Source organism: Dama dama, chromosome 24 (assembly GCF_033118175.1).
Source record: "Dama dama isolate Ldn47 chromosome 24, ASM3311817v1, whole genome shotgun sequence".
NCBI lineage: Eukaryota > Metazoa > Chordata > Mammalia > Artiodactyla > Cervidae > Dama > Dama dama.
The window spans coordinates 47,070,104-47,091,269 of NC_083704.1; the positions used below are offsets into that span (position 1 = coordinate 47,070,104).

Consider the following 21,166-nt stretch of genomic DNA (forward strand, 5'->3'; position numbering starts at 1 on the left):
CGTTCCCTGTGAGCAATCAGCGATAAGAGAGTAAGCAGTCCTTTGTGGCTGCCACCTCAGGTGGCCACGGGAAAACACAAAGAGACAGAGGTATATGTTAATGGGGCAGGGGAGAGGCTGCCACCCGGTGAATTACCCCCAAGAGAGGAATGTGCTGGGACCCAGTGGTGATTTGGCATGCCGGAGATGGCTTTTACCCACGCCAGGATCTGGTTTTTAACTCTTAGGATTCTTCCAAGCTGGTAATAGCTTGATTTGGATGCAGTGAGAGTTTTGACAGCACAGGCATCAGCAAGCACTACAGTTGAGGGTTTTTGTGGAAGGAGGTGGGAGCCTCTTTACCAGCACATCACTGATTTGTACCAAAGGGAGGTTGCAGCAACAAGGACCTACTGTAGAGCACAGGGAACTCTGCTCAGTGTTATGTGGAAGCCTGGATGGCAGGGGGTTTGGGGGGAGAATGCATGTGTGTGTGCTCAGCTGTGTCCAACTCTTTGCGACCCCATGGACTATAGCTTGCCAGGCTCCCCCGTCCATGAAGTTCTCCAGGCAAGAATACTGGAGTGGGTTGCCATTTCCTCCTCCAGGTGATCTTCCCGACACAGGGATCAAACCTGCATCTCTTGTGTCTCCTGCATTGGCAAGTGGATTCTTTACTGCTGACTTACCTGGGAAGCCCCATGGGGAAGAATGGATACATGTATAGGTATGGCTGAGTCCTTTCTCTGTCTACCTGAAACTGTTACAACATTGTCTGTTAATAGGTTACACCTCAATATAAAAGAAAAAGTTAAGAAAAGCAAAGAGACGTTGCAGAAATATGAGGGTTGAAAAGGCATCTCTCTCTGGCTCCACCCAGTTCTCATGTGAAAATCCAAGTGCCATGTGTCACTGCCTTTCCCTCATCCTCCAGCTCCAACCCATCAAATCTGTGGAAAGAAAAGGAGATGCCAGACCCCACTTCCATAATATCACCGAGCCCCTCCCTACTCCTATTTTTTGACGGCCAGTAAAGATGAGCAGAGTCCCAGAATTATTGTTGGTACTGAGGTGAAGTATGATTGATACTAAAGTTCTCGCCACCCTGACAAGTGGAGGTTTGGAGTGAGATTTAACTTGATTTAGAAAAATACAGAAATATGACATTTCTTATACCCGTAGTGTGGAATGAAATTCATACCAGTTGAAGGCTTGGATGGATTGACGGATGACTGCTTGGATAGCAGGCAGAAAGAGAAACAGAGGAGCAGAAAAGGAAAGATAGGGGAAACAGAGGACAAGAGAGACACATATATAGATGCTTGTATGTGCATAGAAAATTCTAGAAAGGTACATAGAAATTGTGGACAGTGAGTATTTAAAGGATTATTTATTAGAGCTCTGCTCTGTTCTGAATATTTTACCATAAGCAAACATTACTTTTATAACTCTTAAAACATTTGAAGTGATTTTCTCACTGCAAACATTATGAATATGTTCAGTTGCATGCTGCACTTCCCTGGTGGCTCAGACGGTAAAGAATCTGCCCATAATGCGGAAGACCATGGTTCAATTCCTGGGTCAGGAAGGTGCCCTAGAGGAGGGCATGGCAACCCACTCCAGTATTAGTGTCTGGAGAATCCCACGGACAGAGAAGTCTGATGGGCTGCAGTCCGTGGGGTCGCAAAGAGTGGGATGCAACCGAGTGACTAACACTAAACCACACTGTAGGTTGCATACTAAAGGTGATTAAGGCTGTAGATGGAATTTGGGTTACTGGTCAGCTGACCTTAAAATCGGGAAATTATCCTGAATTATCCACATGGGCCCCGCGTAGTCACAAGGGTCCTTAAAAATGGATAAGGAAGGCAGGGAGAGGCAGAGAAAGAGATGTGAAGAAGAGTCGCAAGCCAAGAAAGCTGAGTGACCTCTAGAAATTAGAAAAGGGAAGGGAACCAATTTTCCCCTGGAGCCTGCAGAAAAGAATGTAGCCCTGTGACACCTTGCCTGTTTTTAATTGTCTGATATTATTAGTGTTATTATTGTTTTTCTTTTTTTAATTTATTTTTAATTGGAAGACAGTTGCTTGACAATGTTGTGTTGGTTTCTGCTCTCTAACAAAGTGAATCAGCTACAAGTATACACATGTCCCCTCCCGCGTGAGCCTCCCTCCCACCTCCCCCATACCACCCTTCTAGGTGATACCTTGATTTTTTCTCAGTGAGATCCCTGTCAGACTTCTGACCTGATTCAGCCACTCTGTCCCCTCCCCGCCAACCCAAGAGCAGCAGCCTCACACCGTGGACAGCTTGGCTGGGCTGCGGGTGCCCCAGGCCTCTGAGCCCCAAAGCTTCCGCCCCAGCTGCCAGCTCCAGTCCTTGCATCGACAGAAAGACTTCCATCCCCACTGTTGTTGCCATTGCAGACGTGCAGAGGAACAGCAGCAGCACTATAAGAAATGAATGGAGGGGTGAATTATTAATGCCCGTGAAAGAAATTTCTGACCCGATTAGTATTCCATCGTTAGCTGTGTCTCTCATGCCAACACACTGATTTTATTCCACAAGCAGATCAAGGCACAGGGCGCACCTGGCCAGACTGAATTTGCTCGATTAACGAGGGTGAGGAAAACTGTAAATTGTCGGTAATGTATTGATGGCGCCGCTTGGTGCAGTAACACTCTGCTTTTCTCCATTCATGGCAGTGCACACCTGGCTTCCTTTTGTTATCAAGGCCTATGGTTGCTGTGAAAAACGCTGCTGATCTGATGCTGAGGTTGGTACAGAGAAATCCATGCCTGGGTCCTGCTCCATTCCGTTCTCCGAGATTATAACTAGGAAAATCGGTGTGGTGGACATCATCTCATTGGTAAGGCTAACTCTTCTGTCTGTGGGCAGCCAGGAGGCCAAACACAGCCTATACAAGCATCCTCATCTGGGTACCCCTGTGGGCACACACACACAGGCTCGTGAGTACCCAAGAAACACAGTCACACACACACAGGGACCCGTATTTGTATGCACACACATGCACACAGGCACTGATGCTCAGACAGGCCAGGGGTGGTGTCTGCGCCTCTCGGCTGTTCCCTCTGAATGAAGCATTCTAATTCAGAGACTCCCCATCTCCGGGGAAATAATCTTCAGATTAGTCTGCCTGCCTGCCAGGAGCGCTGGGCCATCCACGCCTGATTTTTTTTAAACAAATACAAAAACACCTCATTTCAGGAAATGCTGCGAGCTTCCAGGTGTTCTGAAGCCCAGGGAAGGTGCTGTTGCAGTGTTGTGGGGCCCTCATTGCTGCCTGCAGCATTCAGAGGGGAGTGTGTGTGTGGTGTGTGTGTGTGTGTATGACCCTCCTCAGCTTCCTACTTCCTAGCTGTGTCACCATGGACAAGTTACTTAACTTCTCTGTGCCTGTTTCTTCATCTGTTGTTAGGATGAATTAGGGTAATATGTGTGCTTTGTTAAATGGAACGTCTGGAAGATAGTACATACTCCACAAATGCTGGTGCTGTTCTATTACTCCTAGTCCCACACACGTGCACGCGCACATACACACACACACACACATACACACACACACACGTAGATGTCATGCTTGAAGAGGCAGCAGTCAAAAATCTGGCCTTCCAATTTAGTTGGCTCTTTGCTCCATGGTTTTGAAAGCAGCTTGGTAACCGTTTTCTCCTTTTTGCCTCATAAAACCTTGTAATGTAGGAGGGCTGGAATTATTGGTCCCATTAAAAAAAGGAAATAAAGGTGGACAAAGGTCACAAAATGTGCCTGCAAAAAAAAATTCACTGCAGTGTACTTATAACCACACAGACACACACACACGATCAAAAAAGCCAGCAGTTGTGAAGGGTCAATGAAGACAACACTTTATACCATAAAGAAATCATAAAGAAATCACATCTGTAAGTTTTCAGTGATATGGGAAATGCTTTAGCTACAATGGTAAGTGAGAAGAGAAGGGTACAAACTGGATGCCCAAGAGAACTTTTATTATACAACCAAGGCGGGGGGGAAAGCCTCCCCCAAAGTATTAACATCATCCCCAAAGGAAGGTTATACTTTCCATAAAGATTTTTTTTGATGTGGACTTTTTTTTTTTAAGTCTTTAACTGAATTGGTTACAATATTGCTTCTGTTTCACATGTTGATTTTTCTGGCTAGGAGGCATGTAGGATCTTAGCTTCCCGACCAGGGATCAGAGCCACAGCCCCTGCATCTTAAGGCGAAGTCTTAACCGCCAGAATACCAGAGTAGCCCTGGGAAAGTTATAGTTGTCTGGTGTTTTTCCCTTTCTGCTGTTCAATGTTTTCCAGAATTTTCATGCTGGAGCTATATTCTTTTTATAATTAAGTAAGAGAAGCTGTTGAGCTGCAATTACTCTGCTGAGTACATACATCTGGCTGGCGGAAAAGCCAGCACCCTGAGCCTGTCCACCACGGGAGGGGCGGTGGGGAGGGAAGGGGGATGGTCACCCATGGGACGGGTGGCCGGGACAGCACAAGGACACCAACATTCCGCACAGAAATGAATCAGCTGACAGACACCAGTCGCTGCCCTTTCAAGCCCTCCCGCCAGCCCCATATCCAGACAGGACACTGACCCCCACTCCTTCAGCACTGTCACCTGAGACACAAGAAAAGGCATCCCTGGCCCCTCTCGGTAAAGTCGGGTTCACCAACGACGTTACGCCAATAAGGAGCCGGCAGAGGAATCGTTCACTGAGCACCCGCTAAGGACCAGACCTTCAAATATGCTCTCTTCTGACGTTATTCTCATAACCGGGCCATGACACAGGGATTATCCCACTTCACAGAGGGGAAACCAAGGCTTGGAAGGAGGAGGACCCTCACCCAGGGGTCCAGCGGGTGCAGAGCGGAGTGGGGAACGCTCAGGGCTGTTGGTCACACGTTCTCCGCCCGCCCCCGGCACGTGCAGGGAGCACCACCAGTGCCGAGCCCCACCTGGTTCCTCTGAGCAAACACAGGGGAGAACGTCCCCTTGGAGGGTGACTTCACAATTGTTGTTAACTTCTCCAAGACATGAAGCCCGCAGGGCAGCTGCGCAGAGCCTTCCCTTCCTCCCAGAGCTCTTGGGAGGCTGCTGGGCTCGGGTTAGAGTGGGGGGGGGGGGGGGTCGCAGCTCCTGGCCTCGGGCCAGTGCTGTCTGTATTGACACCATTGCAGAGATGATCATGCACTCGCTCATTCATGAATTTGCCCATTCACTGTGCAAACCTGAACCGCGCACCTACTGAGCACCAGGCTGTGTTCCAGCAGCAGCGCAAGGCCCCTGCCCTCGTGGGGTTCACTTTCCAGGAGAGGGAGACAGGTGACAGGTAAACACCTATTCAGGAAATATCTTTTCAGGCTGTTTTAAATACCGTAAAGAAGTTTTGGACCCATGATTAATAGAATAATGACCCTTGTGTCTTAAAACCTGAAGCCTGTGGATATGACATTTGTTACATGGCGAAAGGAAATTAAAGTTGCACATGGAATGAACGTTGCTAATCAGCTGGTCATAACAGGGGGAAATGACCCCAGAGCATCAGGGTGGGCTCAATGTATGCAAGAGGGAATTAGAGAATTACAAGATGTATCACAAGAGAACACGGTCCTGCCAATGCTTGGATTTTAGCCCAGGGAGGCCTGTGTCAGACTTCTGACCTACTTCTGAATCTATAAGATAATGTGTCTTATTTAAGGCTGCTAAGTTCATCCAGTCTAACTCAGCACAAATGGGATACTTGTGCTAGTACAGATATTCATTGTTCCCTCATCATGGAGACCTTCCCTGCCTGCCTTCAGAAGAAAGTTTTCCTGCTTTTGCTGTCTTGGGTTATTCACTGACCTGCTTTTTCACGTTGTGAAGCAAGGACAGAGGGCTTCCCTGAGGAGGTGACATTGGAGGTCAGGTCTAAATGAGAAGGCACTCATTGTCCACAAAACTGACCAGGTAGGGGAGAGGAGAAGAGGAGGGAGGAGCAGACCCACAGCCAGACGGCAAACCAGTCAGAACTCAGGAAAGCACGGCCTGCCCCAGGGATGTGCCCTAGAGGCCCCACTTCACCCCCTGCCTCCTGGGGACCAGCTGGGCAGCCGGAACACCGGCCTGGTGGGGCGACAGAGGGAGTGTCATGTCACCCGGAGGGACTGGCCCTGCTCCCCCATCACACCACCTACTGGGCACTCACTCGCCTTTTCCTTTGGAGCAGCTATTTGACCTTATGTCCCCAGATATTCCTGTCTAGGAGGCTGTACATCGTTTTTGGAGCAGTCAGGGTAGAAGGGCATGGCAACCCACTCCAGTACTCCTGCCTGGAGAATCCCACGGACACAGGAGCCTGGTGGGCTACATCCGTGGGGTGGCAAAGAGTCGGACACGACTGAGCAACAGCAGGATCCCCTGGCAGCAAACAAGTGAGGAAGCCCCCAGGGATGCCTCCTGGGAAAGGACTCAGCCTAAGGGGAAAAGCCTGGGGGTGCTGGATTGGGAGTGGGGGACACAGTCCCTCTCAATGCACCTTGAGTCGAAAGTGGGAGAGAGAGATAACAAACACTGCAGTGCTAAAGTCCGGCCATGGGCTGGCTCTCCTCTGCCCTCCTCCCTCCTTCTTTCACCAGCTTTTTTTTTTTTTAAATTGGAGCTTAATTACTTTCTAATATTGTGGTGGTTTTTGCCATACATCCATATGAATCAGCCATGGGTGTACATGTGTTCCCCATCCTGAACGCCCCTCCCACCTCCCTCCCTATCCCATCCCTCAGAGTCATCCCAGTGCACCAGCCCTGAGCGCCCTGCCTCATGCATCGAACCTGGACTGGCGATCTGTTTCACATATGATAATATACATGTTTCAATGCTATTCTCTCAGATCATCCCACCCTCACCTTCTCCCACAGAGTTCAAAAGCCTGTTCTTGATGTCTGTGTCTCTTTTGCTGTCTCACATATAAGATCATTGTTGCCATCTTTCTAAATTCCATATATATGCATTAGTATACTGTATTGATGTTTATCTTTCTGGCTTCCTTCACTCTGTATAATAGGCTCCAGTTTGATCCACCTCATTAGAACTGATTCAAATGTATTCTTTTTAATGGCTGAGTAATATTCCATTGTGTATATGTACCACAGCTTTCTTACCCATTTGTCTGCTGATGGACATCTAGGTTGCTTCCTCGTCCTGGCTATTGTAAACAGTGCTGCAATGAACATTGCGGAACATGTGTCTCTTTCAATTCTGGTTTCCTTGTTTCACCAGCTTTAACTTCTAACTTGATATGCCCTGAACCAAATCGCTAGTCTTTTCCCCAGACCGCTTCCTCTCCCCATTTTCCTCACTTGTGATCAAGGGGATCCCTCTTCCATCATCTGCGCTTACTGTCTTAAGGTTGCCTCTGACCCCTTCTTCTTTGCCCCCTTCCCCCACCCACTGTCTGGCTGTGTCCCCTCCCCCAGGTTCACCTTCTCTCAGGTTGCTCTTCAGCCTGCATCCACAGCTGATGCAAGCACCATCGCTGACTCACTCTGCCATCCCCCCTGAGGACATGTCAGCATGGGGTGGTTTGTTTGGAAGAATGTTGTCCTCTTGTGGGTTTGTTTTTTTAAATTTTAATTTTATTGGAGAATAGTTGATTTACAGTGTTGTCTTAGGTTCAGATTACAGCTAAGTGACTCAGTTATACATACATTCATTCTTTTTCAGGTTCTTTTCTATATAGGTTATCACAGAATATTCAGTAGAATTCCCTGTGCTATACAGTAGGTCTTGTTGGTTATCTTGTATATAGATGTGTGTGTGTGTGTGTACATTCTAAGCCCCCACCACCGCACGTTTCCCCTCTGGTAATCATAAGTTGACTCTCAATATCTGTAAATCTGTGTCTGTTTTGTAAATATGTTCATTTGTATAATTTTTAAATTAGATTCCACGTGTGAGTAATGTGATATTTCTCTTTGTCTGACTGACTTCACTCAGGATGACAATCTCTGGGTCCATCCATGTTGCTGCAAATGGCATTATTTCATTCAAAATTTTTTATGACTGAGTGATATCCCATTGTATATGTACCACATCTTTTTTATCCGTTTCTCTGTCAATGGACCTTTATTTTCTTTTTGTTGCAATGGTAAGTTAGATTGTTCCCTCCATTTCTCTTTCTGATCTTTCATTATTAGTGTCTAGGGATGCGAGAGATTTCTGTGTATTAATTCTGTATCCTGTGACTTTACTAAATTAATTGATGAGCTCTAGTAGCTTTCTGGTGGCATCTTTAGGATTTTCTATGTATAGTATTATGTTGTCTGCAAACCTTGACAGTTTTACTTGTTTTCCTATTTGGATTCTTTTATTTTTTTCCCCCCTCTCATTGCCATGGCAATGAATAATAATGGCAAGAGTAGACCCTCTTATCTTATTCCTGATCTTAGAGGAAATGCTTTCAGGTTTTCACTATTGAGAATACTGTCTGCTACGGGTATCTCATATATGGCCTTTATTATGTTGAGATAGGCTCCCTGTATGCTCACTTTCTGGGGAGTTTTTTTATCATAAAATGGTGTTGAGTTGTGTCAAAAACTTTTCCTGCATATATTGAGATGATCATATGTTTTTTATTCTTCAGTTTGTTAATATGGTGTATCACATTGATTGATTTGAGTATATTGAAGAATCCTTGCATGCCTGGGATAAATCCCAGTTGATCATGGTATATGATTCACGTATTGTTGGATTCAGTTTGCTAGTATTTTGTTGACAATTTTTGCATCTATGTTCATCAGTGATACTGGCTGGTAATTTTCTTTTTTTGTGATATCTTTGTCTGGTTTTGGTATCAGGGTGATGGTGGCCTCATGGAATGAGTTTAGGAGTTTTCCTTCCTTCCTTCTTCTGCAATTTTTTGAAAGTGTTTGAGAAGGATAGGTGTTACCTCATCTCTAAATGCTTAATAGAATTCTCCTGTGGAGCCATCTGGTCCTGGACTTTTGTTTGTTAGAAACTGTCTTTTTGTGTTTTGTTTCACTTTCTCAGGCAGCGATTGCAGTATTTTATTCCTGATTAAGTTGCCCAAATCACCACCCAAATCTCCGTGGAATAGATACTCACAGCGACAGCCCAGCCAAGCCAGTGCTCTAGGTGGCTCCTTAACCAGAAAAGATTTTAGACTCTTTTCTTCCTACTGAGTCCTGAGATTAACTTCCTCTTTCCTGGTGAGATTGTTTAACAGGGCAGGGAACATTTATGGCAGGCCTCTTCAAAAGAGGGCAGAGCCTGGGCAGGGCCAGGAGGAGCTGGCCACCCGAGGTGCCTCTGAGTCACTCTGTCCTCCCTCTGGACTGGCCGCATCTAGAGGACCCCCCACAGAGACCCCAACCCCTCCAGGCTGATCCAAGGCAGTGGTTGGCAGTGTCAGGGACTCAAGGCTCCAGCCAGGCATCTCACCTTCTGCACTGAAGCAGGGAAGAGGGAGCCGTGAGCCCTCAGGTATGTTTCCACCAAAATGGAAAGGGCTATACCTCTGGGTCTGCATTACTGAGAGAAACATGGGAGCAGGGTAGGTAGAAAATGAGGAATGAGAAAGCCTGAGTGAGAGGCATGAAAGGAGAGGAAGAAGGAAACTGCACAATCAGAGACTTCTGAGATCAGACTCAAGAAGGTAGCAGATTTCATCTGAGGGACCAAGTCTGATGCATGGATAGTGAACTGTGATAAGGATTCTGAAGTTAGACTCAGGCTCAGTGCAAAGGTATGCCATGATTGGTTAGTTACATCTGGGCACAAGGAGATGGGGGACATGCAAGCCAGGGTGTTTGTTCCTTAACCACAGGGACTCCTTGATGTTTATTCATTCATGCACTCATCTGTTCCTTCAGAAGATACATTTGACCATCAACTATGAGCCACACAGATATCTTAAGAATGAGTGAAGAAGGAAGGAGTGTTGTTCTTTGTCCCACCTTTCATTTTTCTCTGAAGATAATTACTTGAAAAGATGCAACAAAGGTATATGGTCTTGAGAGATTTCCTAGCTGTGTAATGTCAGCCTAGTCCCTTCCTTTCACTAAACCTCAGTTTTCTCATCTATAAAATGGGAGTGATAGTTTCTGAATCTCCCCTGTTTTTCCCTGTAGTTCTCTTTGTCTAGAGATAATAATAATAATGACAATCACTAAAATAATGATAATCACTAAAGCATAAAATAAGCACCTACTATGTACTTAGCCCTGGAGAAGGAAATGGCAGCCCACTCCAGTACTCTTGCCTGGAAAATTCCATGGACTGAGGAGCCTGGTAGGCTACAGTCCATGGAGTTGCAAAGAATCGGACACGACTGAGTGACATCACAGGTCACAGGATGTACTTAGCCAGGCTCTGTGCGAAGTACTGTCTAGGTAACAACACATTTACTCTTCATATCACCTTCATATTACTCTTCATATCACAAGGCATCAGTACTACTCCCACTTTTCAGATGAGAGATTGAACTGCTCTCTAGGACAGTGTGGCTACAAAATTTGTGCTCCCCACCTCCACTCTGCAGCCTCAGTGGTGCATCCTGAGTCCATGGCTGGAAGAGAGATGGTGCAAGAGTATCCATCCAGATGCGTCCCTCAACAGGCATTAACTGAGCACCTTCTGCATGTCAGATACAAGGATGTAATGACTAACCAGACATGACAGCAAAAGACATATGGTTCTAGCCAGAAAGTCAGAGAGAACTTGAATGGATAGTCGTTGCAACACAGTTTTGACATGTGCCATGCAGGAGATAGCTCAGAAGTCAGAGCAGACTTCTCTGAGATGAAATGTGCAAACCAGTGCTGTCAGGGTAAGAGTGGAATGGGGGGAAGTGTTTGGCACCCTGTGGGATCTAAGAGGAGGGTGGAGTGGGTAAAGGAGAGGGCAGGAGCTGGTGGTGAGGGTGAGGTCAGTGAGGTGGCCACACCCAGGCCAAGCACAGCTGTGAGGAGTGTTTTCCCAGTGTTTTCTCCAGTCTGTCCATCTGTCTGTCTGCTTCAGTGCATCTGCCAGCCCCCATACAGGCTGGCCACTGCCCGCCTGAAGTCACGCCAGGCCAGCCGATATCAGATGTGCCGGTCTCACCCAGCAGAAGCAGCTGCCACTGGGGTTGCTCTCTTTGGTCACTGTTTGCATATCTCTTCCTGAGCTCCTCTCCATGTGTACACACAGGCACAGCTCCTCCGTTCCAATAGGAACTGCAAAGATGCAAAGATGCAGAGCCAACGGGCCTTTCCCAGGGTGGGGGGGCCCTTGAAGCTGTGAATCGCCGGCACGTCCTCAGGCTGGGCAGCTGGCCTTCTCAGAGGAGCCTCACCTGTCTGAGCCTCCTTATCTCAGAAAAACGAGGACACTCATAACTTCCTTGGCAGTTTGACTGGTACGACTTTTGAAAAAGACTATATAAAGTGCCTGTTGGGGCTTCCGTGATGGCTCAGACAGTGAAGAGTCTGCCTGCAATGCAGGAGACCCGGGGTCGATTCCTGGGTTGGGAAGATTCCCCGGAGAAGGGAATGGCTACCCACTCCAGTATTCCTGCCTGGAGAATCCCACGGACAGAGAAGCCTGGCGGGATGCCTGTCCCTAGTAGCTGCAGAATACAGGATGGAGCTGTGTCAGAGCCTAACACTGCCTCGTGCCAGGTGCTCTGTGCGGTGCTAGGCACTTAGAAATGATTAGACGTTATCTCAGGAGCTCATCGTCTATCAGATTAAATAGTAGATAGATGACTGAGGGTAAGGAGAAGGGGAACAGTATGAGAGAGATGTGTACAGGTTCTATGTGATCAATATTAGCAATAGTGACCATCCTAGGCAACTCATATCAAGAGTTCACTGTGTGCCTGGAATGGTGCAAAGGGCTTTGGATGGATTATTCAGTTCACTTCACTTCAGCTCAGTCACTCAGTTGTGTCCGACTCTTTTCGACCCCATGGACCACAGCATGCCAGGCTTCCCTGTCAATCACCAACTCCCGGAGTTTACCCAAACTCATGTCCATTGAGTCAGTGATGCCATCCAGACATCTCATCCTCTGCTGTCCCCTTCTCCTCCTGCCCTCAATCTTTCCCAGCATCAGGGTCTTTTCAAATGAGTCAGCTCTTTGCATCAGGTGGCAAAAGTATTGGAGTTTCAGCTTCAACATCAGTCCTTCTGATGAGCTCTCATTTCAGTATAATAGTGTTGAAAGGTAGGTCCCACCTCCATTTTACAGAAGAAGCGCTGAGGAATAGGAGGTGAGGTAAGCCGGCCAAGGTGGCAGGGCTTGAACAGTAGACAGAGGCTTCCCACCTGGGCCGTCCAGCTCCAGGGTCCATGCACCCACGTCCGTCCTCACACGCACACCCTGAGGAGAGCCTCGCAGGCCACAGCAGGGACAGCTCACAAAGGAGGCAGCACGCACAAAGCGCAAGCCCCCAGGAGAGGCGAGGGCAGCCCTGGTGGAGAAAACCACAGGACCAGAGGCCCGGAGGTGGGAGCCGGGGGTCAACAGGAGGGTGAGAGAGAGGCTGCGAGCAGGCACAGTGCCAGGGACTCGGGTCATTTTGCACACGTGGCGGGTTGTGTGTTAGAGGAACATTCTGTGAAAAGGTCAGGAGTAATCTGGCCTCTGGTAGTAAAGCCATCAGGAGAACACAGAGGAAAAGCCAAGCGTTGGCCTGAATTGTCAGGCCTTTGCAGGGGCTGAGGCACTGAAACCTCAGGAGGGATGGGGTCAGATGGGAATTTGAGTCTTGCTCATAAATGTGGCTGTTGTATGAAATGGGAAAATCCTTGTGTCAGGTAATGCTCTTACAGGTACAAGTGACAGAAACTAATTCAAACCACCCCAACAAAGGACCTATGCTGGCTCACATAATGGAAAAGTCCAGACATAACTCTGATTTCAAGCCAGGCTTGATCTAGGGCTCAGATGACATCCCCAGGGCTCTGTCTCTATCTCGGGATCCTTTCCTCCGCGCGGCTTTATTCTCTGCAGCATCTCCTCACACAGTGGCAAACATATCCATCTGCATCTCCTCACATCTTCCTGCATCTCTGGCTGCATGGCCCTGCATGGCCCAGCAATCCTACCATTGGCCAGAGCTTGAGAAGACTGTTAAAACCAATAAATAACATGAAAACAGGACATAATGGAAGTAATGGGTTTATTTCCCTCTGAAATAAACGTCACTGGAACAAATTGTTCCAGCCACCAGCCTTATTGCCTATGGATTTATTGGCTGTTTATCTCCCTCTGTATTGGTGACATGATCAATAATTGCCTATAAATACTGGGAGTTTACAAGAAGGACCATTTAGAGAGTGAGAGGCCGCCTCTGGTTACTGTGATGACCTCACGCAGGCCTGAGCCACCACAGTCCAGCATTCAGGACAGCCTTAAGGGGCGACTGGAAACTCAGGGTAAAGGGGCCTGAGTCTGGGTGGGGTCACATGTATCTGAGCGGGGTCATACACATCATCCTTCTTCCAGGAGGGACTCAGCAATGCCCTGAATGATGGGGGGTGTGTGTGTGTGTGCACGTGCGTGTGTGCATGCACGCATGTGTGTGCACATGTGTGTGTGCGCACACATGCGTATGCGTGTGTGCTTGTGCAGGTGAACCCCAGTGACCCCACATGTGTCTGTCACTTTTGGTCTCAGTGTCTCTGCTTCTTTTGCATTCTCCTCATGTCTCTCTACCTTAGTCTTTTTTATTTTTAGAAGAAAACTTTTTTTAAATTTTAATTTTACTGGATTACCATGATTTACCACATTGCATTAAGTTCAGGAGTACAGCAGCGTGATTCAGTTATATGTATACATGTGTTCATTCTTTTTTAGATTCTTTTCTCACATAGGTTATCACAGAATATTGAGTAGAGTTCCCTGTGCTATATAGTAGGTCCTTGTTGGTTATTATCTTATATATAGTAGTGTGTGTATGTTCATTCCAAGCTCCTGATTTATCTACCTGCCCCCGCCCTGGCAATGTTTTCCCTTTGGTAGCCATAAGTTCGCTAGTTTCTTCTTTTTTTCAATTAGAGTCCACATCTGAATGATATCATATGATGTTTTTCTTTCTCTGTTTGACTTACAGTACTTAGTATCTAGAACCATCCTTTGTGGGAGGAAAAGATGCTTGATATGATTTTCTTAACTTTCTCAAGGCTTGATTTGTGACCCAAGATGTGATCTATCCCAGAGAATGCTCATCATTTGAATTCGAATACCTACTTTTTCACGTGTCAGGTCTTATTCCTACACATGCAAACTCCCTCTCACCCATTGTCCTTCCTTGTTGGGACGCGGTGAGTGCAGGTCAGTCTTGGGTTGCCATGCCCGGCATTTTCACCCTCTGCTATTTGCTGCCAAGGGTGTGAATCTCAGCTCTGCAGCCACAACTGGAGACCATGAGCACGTCCCTCACCCTCCTCAAGCCTCAACTTCCTCCTGTAAGAGGTGGAGACAGTAGTGTATCCAACTCCTAGGGTTGCTATGGGGATTTGGTAAGATAGGTGTGGAAAATTCTCCCCCTAATTCCATGTGCATGCTAAGCACTCAATAAATGGTAGCTATTTGTATTATTTTATTTATAAGGTATTATTTTTATTATTAGCTCAAATAAGTCTTGCTCAAGAAATCACCCAGAAAACAGTCTGGTCAATGTCTCCTAATAGAGGTGCCAGGAGGGGAACCCCTGGGGACTGGGGTTATGAAGAAGAAATGTCATGTCTCCCGGGAAAAGGAGGTGGTGGCTGGATGGGGGCTCCCCATCCTGGGGCTGGGATCACACAGGGTGTCACCCCCAGGCAGGGGTCACATGAAGGTGAGGGGGTTTCCCAGGCAGGTGGGGAGGCCTAGTGGGCCAAAAGGAGAAGCAGAGACTCTCCCCATGCCACCCACAGGCCAGGCAAATTCTTGGAGAGACCCCTTGGTCAGAAGTGGGGAGAAGGGTGGGGATGTAGGAAGTTGGGGAGCCCAGGACTGGAAAACCCAAGGGGAGGGAAGGCAGGTCAATTTCATGCTGTTTTGAGTCAGTTTCCTCCGAGGCAGACCCTAGGGAATGTAGCTTATGTGGAGTGTGACACCAGCTGGTACTGGGGGTGGGGTGCATAGAGGGTGCTGTTGCATGCAACAGGATGCTGTGGGTGACCGAGCCCCGCTGTCCCAGCAGGGTCTGGGCGACAGCGTGGGCACCCCTCAGGGCTGACCCGCTGTACCAGTCCACTCGGGCAGGCTGCATAACCAAGTACACAGGCTGAGCGGCTTACACCACAGGAATGCGTTGTCTCCCGTCCTGGGCCGGAAGCCTGAGGTCAAGGTGTCAGCAGGCCGTGCTCCCTCAGAAGGTGCTAAGGGGAAGGAGGGAGCCTCCCTACTAACTTCTGGTAGTTCCGTGGTCTGTGGCAGGGTGGCTCCTGTCTTCCTGTGACACCCTCTGTGTGTGTGTGTGTCTGTGTCCAAATATCCCCTTTGTAGAAGGATGCCAGTCATGGTAGCTTGGGGCCCACCCTACTGACCAGCAGCCCATTTCCAAATAAGGCCATAGTCTGAGGTACTGCAGGCGGTTACTGCTTCTTATGAATTTTCAGGGGACATAATTCAGTCACCTGTCTAGGCATGAGAAAGCTAGCGTATTACTCTCACAGTCTCAACCCTACTACCTGAGGCTGCTCCGGGGTCATGAACTCCCTGGCTTTCTCACCCTGCCCCGAGATGGCCCAAGAGAAACTCTCAGGTGGGGTGTCACAGGATCTTGTGAGAGAACTCTGGGAGTATGTCCTACAGTGCCAAGTGTCTGCTATTTTCTCCTATCTCCGTAAGATAGGGGTAGGAATAGATTGCTTCTGCCTAGAGTGCTTGGTTGAAAAGGTACGGAGGTAAAGACCGTGATTGATTATTGATGTCTGCTGTGGGCACAGGACGACCAAGAGAAGCATGTGTACCATGTGTTGGCCATTTCTTCTGCCAGGTGTATCTGAATGGGATTGTCCTGCTTTGTAGAAACTGAGGGTCTGGAATTTAAGCAGTATAAGAATGCTTCATTTTATTATGCTTTGCTTTGTTGCATTTTGCAGATATTGCATCTTTTACACATTGAAGGTTTGTGGCAATCCTGTGTCAAGCACAACTCTCAGTGCCAGTTTTCGAACAGCATTTGTTCACTTCATGTGTCACATTTCATTAATTCTTGCAATATTTCAAACATTTGTACTATTACAATATTTATTGTACAGATCTATAATCAGTGATCTTTGATGTTACTATTACAAAAAGATTTCAGATGATGGTTAGCATTTTTTACCAAAGAATATTTTTAATTAGGATATATGCATTGTTTTTTTACACATGATGCCACTGCACACATAATAGACTACAGTTCAGTTCAGTTCAGCCGCTCAGTCATGTCTGACTCTTTGCGGCCCTATGGACTGCAACATGCCAGGCTTTCCTGTCCATCACTCCTGGAGTTTACTCAAACTTATGTCCATTGAGTTGGTGATGCCATCCAACCATCTCATTATCTGTCATCCCCTTCTCCTCCCGCCTTCAATCTTCCCCAGCATCAGGGTCTTTTCCAATGAGTCAGTTCTTCACAACAGGTGGCCAAAGTATTGGAGTTTTAGCTTCAGCATCAGTCCTTCCAATAAATATTCAGGACTGATCTCCTTTAGGATGGACTGGTTGGATCTCCTTGCAGTCCAGGGGACTCTCAAGAGTCTTCTCCAACACCACAGTTCAAAAGCATCAATACTTTGGTGCTCAACTTTCTTTATAGTCCAACTCTTACATCCATACATGACTATGGGAAAAACCATAGGTTTGACTAGATGGACCATTGTTGGCAAAGTAATGTCTCTGCTTTTTAATATGCTGTCTAGGTTGGTCATAACTTTTCTTCCAAGGAGCAAGTGTCTTTTAATTTCATGGCTGCAGTCACCACCTACAGTGATTTTGGAGCCCCCCCCCAAAATAAAGTCTGTCACTGTTTTCATTGTTTCCCCAAGAGTATGAAGGTGGGTGGGCAAGGTCAACCAGGCAGCTTGGAAGATGTAAGAAAACAAGCATTTGATTCTCTACCCTGTGACTGCTGCTGGGCTATATTTCTTCTAAAACAAAAACTAATCTTCATGTGCTCTATGTCCTGTTCTGTTTCATCTTCACAATCCTATGAATTAGGGTCTATTTGCCTTCTTTCCAATTTTACAGATGAGGAAACAGGCTCAGAGGAGTTAAGCAGTTTATCTGAGGTCACACAGTGTAGAGCTGGCATACAAACTCAGGGGGCCTGATCTCAATGGGGCCACTCTCCTGCCTCTCTCACATCCATACATGACTACTGGAAAAACCACAGCTTTGACTAGATGGACCTTTGTTGGTAAAGTAATGTCTCTGCTTGTTAATAAGCTGTCTAGGTTGGTTATAACTTTTCTCCCACGGTGCAAGCATCTTTTAATTTCATGGCTGCAGTCATTATCTGCAGTGATTTTGGAGCCCCAAAAAATAAAGTCTGCCACTGTTTCTACTGTTTCCCCATCTATTTGCCATGAAGTGATGGAACCGGATGTCATGATCTTAGTTTTCTAAATGTTGAGCTTTAAGTCAACTTTTTCACTGTCCTCTTTTGCTTTCATCAAGAGGCCCTTTAGTTCTTCTTCACTTTCTGTCTTAAGGGTGGTGTCATCTGCATATCTGAGGTTATTGATATTTCTCCCAGCAATCTTGATTCCAGCTTGTGCTTCATCCAGCCCAGAATTTCTTATGATGTACTCTGCATATAAGTTAAATAAGCAGGTGACAATATACAGTCTTGACATACTTCTTTCCTGATATGGAACCAGTCTGTTGTTCCATGTCCAGTTCTAACTATTGCTTCCTGACCTGCATGCAGATTTCTCAAGAGGCAGATCAGGTAGTCTGGTATTCCCATCTCTTTAAGAATTTTCCACAGTTTATTGTGATTCACACAGTCTAAGGCATTAGTGTAGTCAATAAAGCATTAATAGATGTTTTTCTGGAACTCTCTTGCTTTTTTGATGATCCAGTGGTTGTTCACAATTTGATCTCTGGTTCCTCTACTTTTTCTAAAGCCAGCTTGAACATCTGGAAGGTCATGGTTCATGTACTGTTGAAGCCTGGCTTGGAGAATTTTGAGCATTACTTTACTAGCGTGTGAGATGAGTACAATTGTGCGGTAATTTGAGCTTTCTTTGGCATTGCCTTTCTTTGGGATTGGAATGAAAACTTTTCCAGTCCTGTGGCCACTGCTGAGTTTTCCAAATTTGCTGGCATATTGAGTGCAGCACTTTCACAGCATCATCTTTTAGGATTTGAAATAGCTCAACTGGAATTCAATCACCTCCACTAGCTTTGTTCGCAGTGATGCTTCTTAATTCCAGGATGTCTGGCTCTAGGTAAGTGATCACACTCTGATTATCTGGGTTGTGAAGATCTTTTTTGTACAGTTCTTCTGTGTATTCTTGCCACCTCTTCTTAATATCTTCTGCTTCTGTTAATAATAGACTACAGTATGGTGTAAATACAACTTTTATATGTACTTGGGAACCAAAAAGTTCATGTGACTCGGTTTATCATGATATTCACTTGACTGCAGTGGTCTGAAACTAAACCCGCCAGATCACCCTGGTGTGTCTGTAATCTGAGGTGCAGTTCTGGACAGACAGGAGGAAACCTGATTGCCAAGAGATGCTGAAAAGCCTGAAGGACTAAAGCTATTGAAGGTGCAGACATAAAGCTTTAGCTGGTGCTAACTGTCACCCACACTGTGTCTCCAAGTTCTTTTTCTGACCTCAAGGTCACACCCCCTTAGAGATGACCTAGTAAACAGAGCACAGAGTTGACCTGTAGCCAATGGCCATGACAGGTGAGATGCAGAGCTTGTTCTCAGAGCTCTGCTTTCCTTTTCTCTGCAACTTGGGGCTGATTCTGAAATGACTGTTGGCTGAGCCTGCATGCCTGTGATGGGCTAGGAAATAGCTTCTGAGTTTTGTCTTTCCAACAACAAAGGGCTTCTAGGTAAGAGCCTGAGGACACGAACAGTACAGGGAAGGCAGGTAGAGAGAAATCACGTGTGCAAAGCAGGAAGGAAAGGGCGCATCACTCAGGGCAGCTCTGGGGGTGAGAGCAGAGTGGAGGTAGAGACAGCAATGAGGAGGTTGGCAAGGTCACCCTCGCGTCAGGGCTTAGATCATACGAGGCCGTATTGTTGTTGTTGTTCCGTCGCTAAGTCATGTCCAACTCTCTGCAGCCCGATGGACAGTGGCCTGCCAGGCCTCCCTGTCCCTCACTATCTCCCGGAGTTTGCCCAAGTTCGTGTCTTTTGAGTCGGTGCTGCCATCCAGCCATTTCATCCTCTCCTGCTCTCTTCTCCTTTTGCTGTATACAAGGCCGTATAAGCCACGTGAAATACTTAAATTTTTTCCTGAGATCAACAGGAACCATAGACCAGATTTAATCAGAGGAAGTACTTACTTCTGCATCAGGGTGCTCACCTCAACCCTCTCAGTCTGGAAAGAAAGTAACCCTTTCATCCATCAGAACTCTGTGACAGGTCAAGATTGAACTTCAAGGCACTTGTTTACAGAGGGCTACAGGAAGCAAGAAGAAGCTGTCCCGGCTTCTGTAGGGCCATTAAGAAATGTCACAAATAACCAGACAGAAAGATACTGTGATGCCATTCTGGTTTCACAGAAATGGCAAACATCCGTAAAGAAATCCTGCCATGAGGGTGCCCTTGCAGGAAGCCGCAGAGCCAAAGGGACGTGCCAACAGGCAGGAGATGGTGTGGGTGCTGTCAGAGCAGCAGACGCCTTCTAGACAGTTGGTCTCCCTGCCAGCCACATTTTTCAAGACAGGTAGATAGCATTGCCCGCAGTTTATAAAGGAGGAAGCTAAGACCCATGTGCCCCAGAACACACAACTGCTAAGTGACAAAGCCAGGCCTGTCTGATCCCCAAATCCATCCTCTGTCCTGACCTCACAAGTTTTTTGCTGCTTGATTTTTTCAAGACTGCAGGCACTGCCCCTTGTATTTGCATTTTCTGGTGAGGTTTGTCTATGGAAGCTACTGGCAGGGGGTGCCAAAGGGACTCCAGCCACCCCAGGATTACAGACATCAAGCTTAGCATCATCAAGGAGAAAAGGGCCTCCCTCTCCCCAGTTCCCAGAGACCCATCAGGAAAAAACTCTGATTGGTCTTGTTTGGGTTACATGCTCCCTCCTGAACCAATCACAAGGAATCACAGTGCTCTGATTGGTCAGCCCCTTTAGACAAGCTGGGCTACCGTGAAGGACATTCTCCCACTCAAGACCACAGGGAGGTGTTTGATCTTGGAGGGTCAGGGATGACTTCCCAGAGGAAGTGGCTACTATACTGAGACTGGAAGGATGAGTTGGAGTGTTTCAGGCAAAGAGGCAGAGCAACAGTGTTCAGACAGAGGGACAGAGGCCCAGGGATGCTCCAGGGTGCGTCTTGTTCACAGTCACATCCCCATTCCTAGTGCACGCCCAGCGTCCTTCCAACCAGTCCTCAGAGAATGCTTTAGGAATAAAATCCACAATTGGCTGTGTGGTCTCAGACAAGGCACTTGCCCTTTCTGAACTTCAGCTTCCTTCCCAACCTGGTGGTTTCATCATCCTAGCCTTCCAGGACTACACAAGAAGTCCAATTCGATCAGTCCTCAAATACTCAGCAAGCACCTCCTGAGTGCTCAGCACCCTACCAGGCCTGCAGAAGACAAGGCCTGGCATGGAAAAGCAGAGCATGCCCGGGGTCCAGTGCACAGGGCTGGACCTGAAGCCAGAAATCAGAAGCAGTCTAGGGGGGGCGGGCAGGACGAACGGAGAGGATCATGGATGGTGAGGGTGGACTATGGGCATTCCGCTCAATTCGCAGTGGAGCTGTTTGTGAGCAATTCATGCCTTCTAACGTCTGACCTCCCCACCCCCATCTCCTGCTTCCCACCCTCCACCCTCCACTGAGTCTGGGCCACTCAAGCCAGCAGGCAGGGGAACAGGGTGTTTCTTCCTGTGCCTTTGCCTCACAATTTCACAACCTGAATAACAGATTGAGGTAATACGAGAAACAAGGAGGAAGGAAGCTGTTGGGGTCCACGTGGCTGCAAAGAGAACGTTTCCCTCACCCT

At 47.2% G+C, this 21,166-nt stretch overlaps 1 protein-coding gene across 2 annotated transcripts in view; it reads left to right on the forward strand.

Annotated features, from left to right (window-relative positions):
• The first annotated feature begins 9,272 nt into the window (after positions 1-9,272).
• FAM3D (FAM3 metabolism regulating signaling molecule D) overlaps positions 9,273-21,166 on the forward strand; it is a 47,117-nt gene continuing 35,223 nt past the window's right edge. Inside the window, exon 1 of one of the 2 annotated variants that reach the window (XM_061129185.1) lies at positions 9,273-9,482. The gene's annotated coding sequence lies outside the window, so the exon portion shown is untranslated. The remainder of the gene's footprint in view (positions 9,483-21,166) is intronic. The other variant, XM_061129184.1, reaches the window with a different exon arrangement.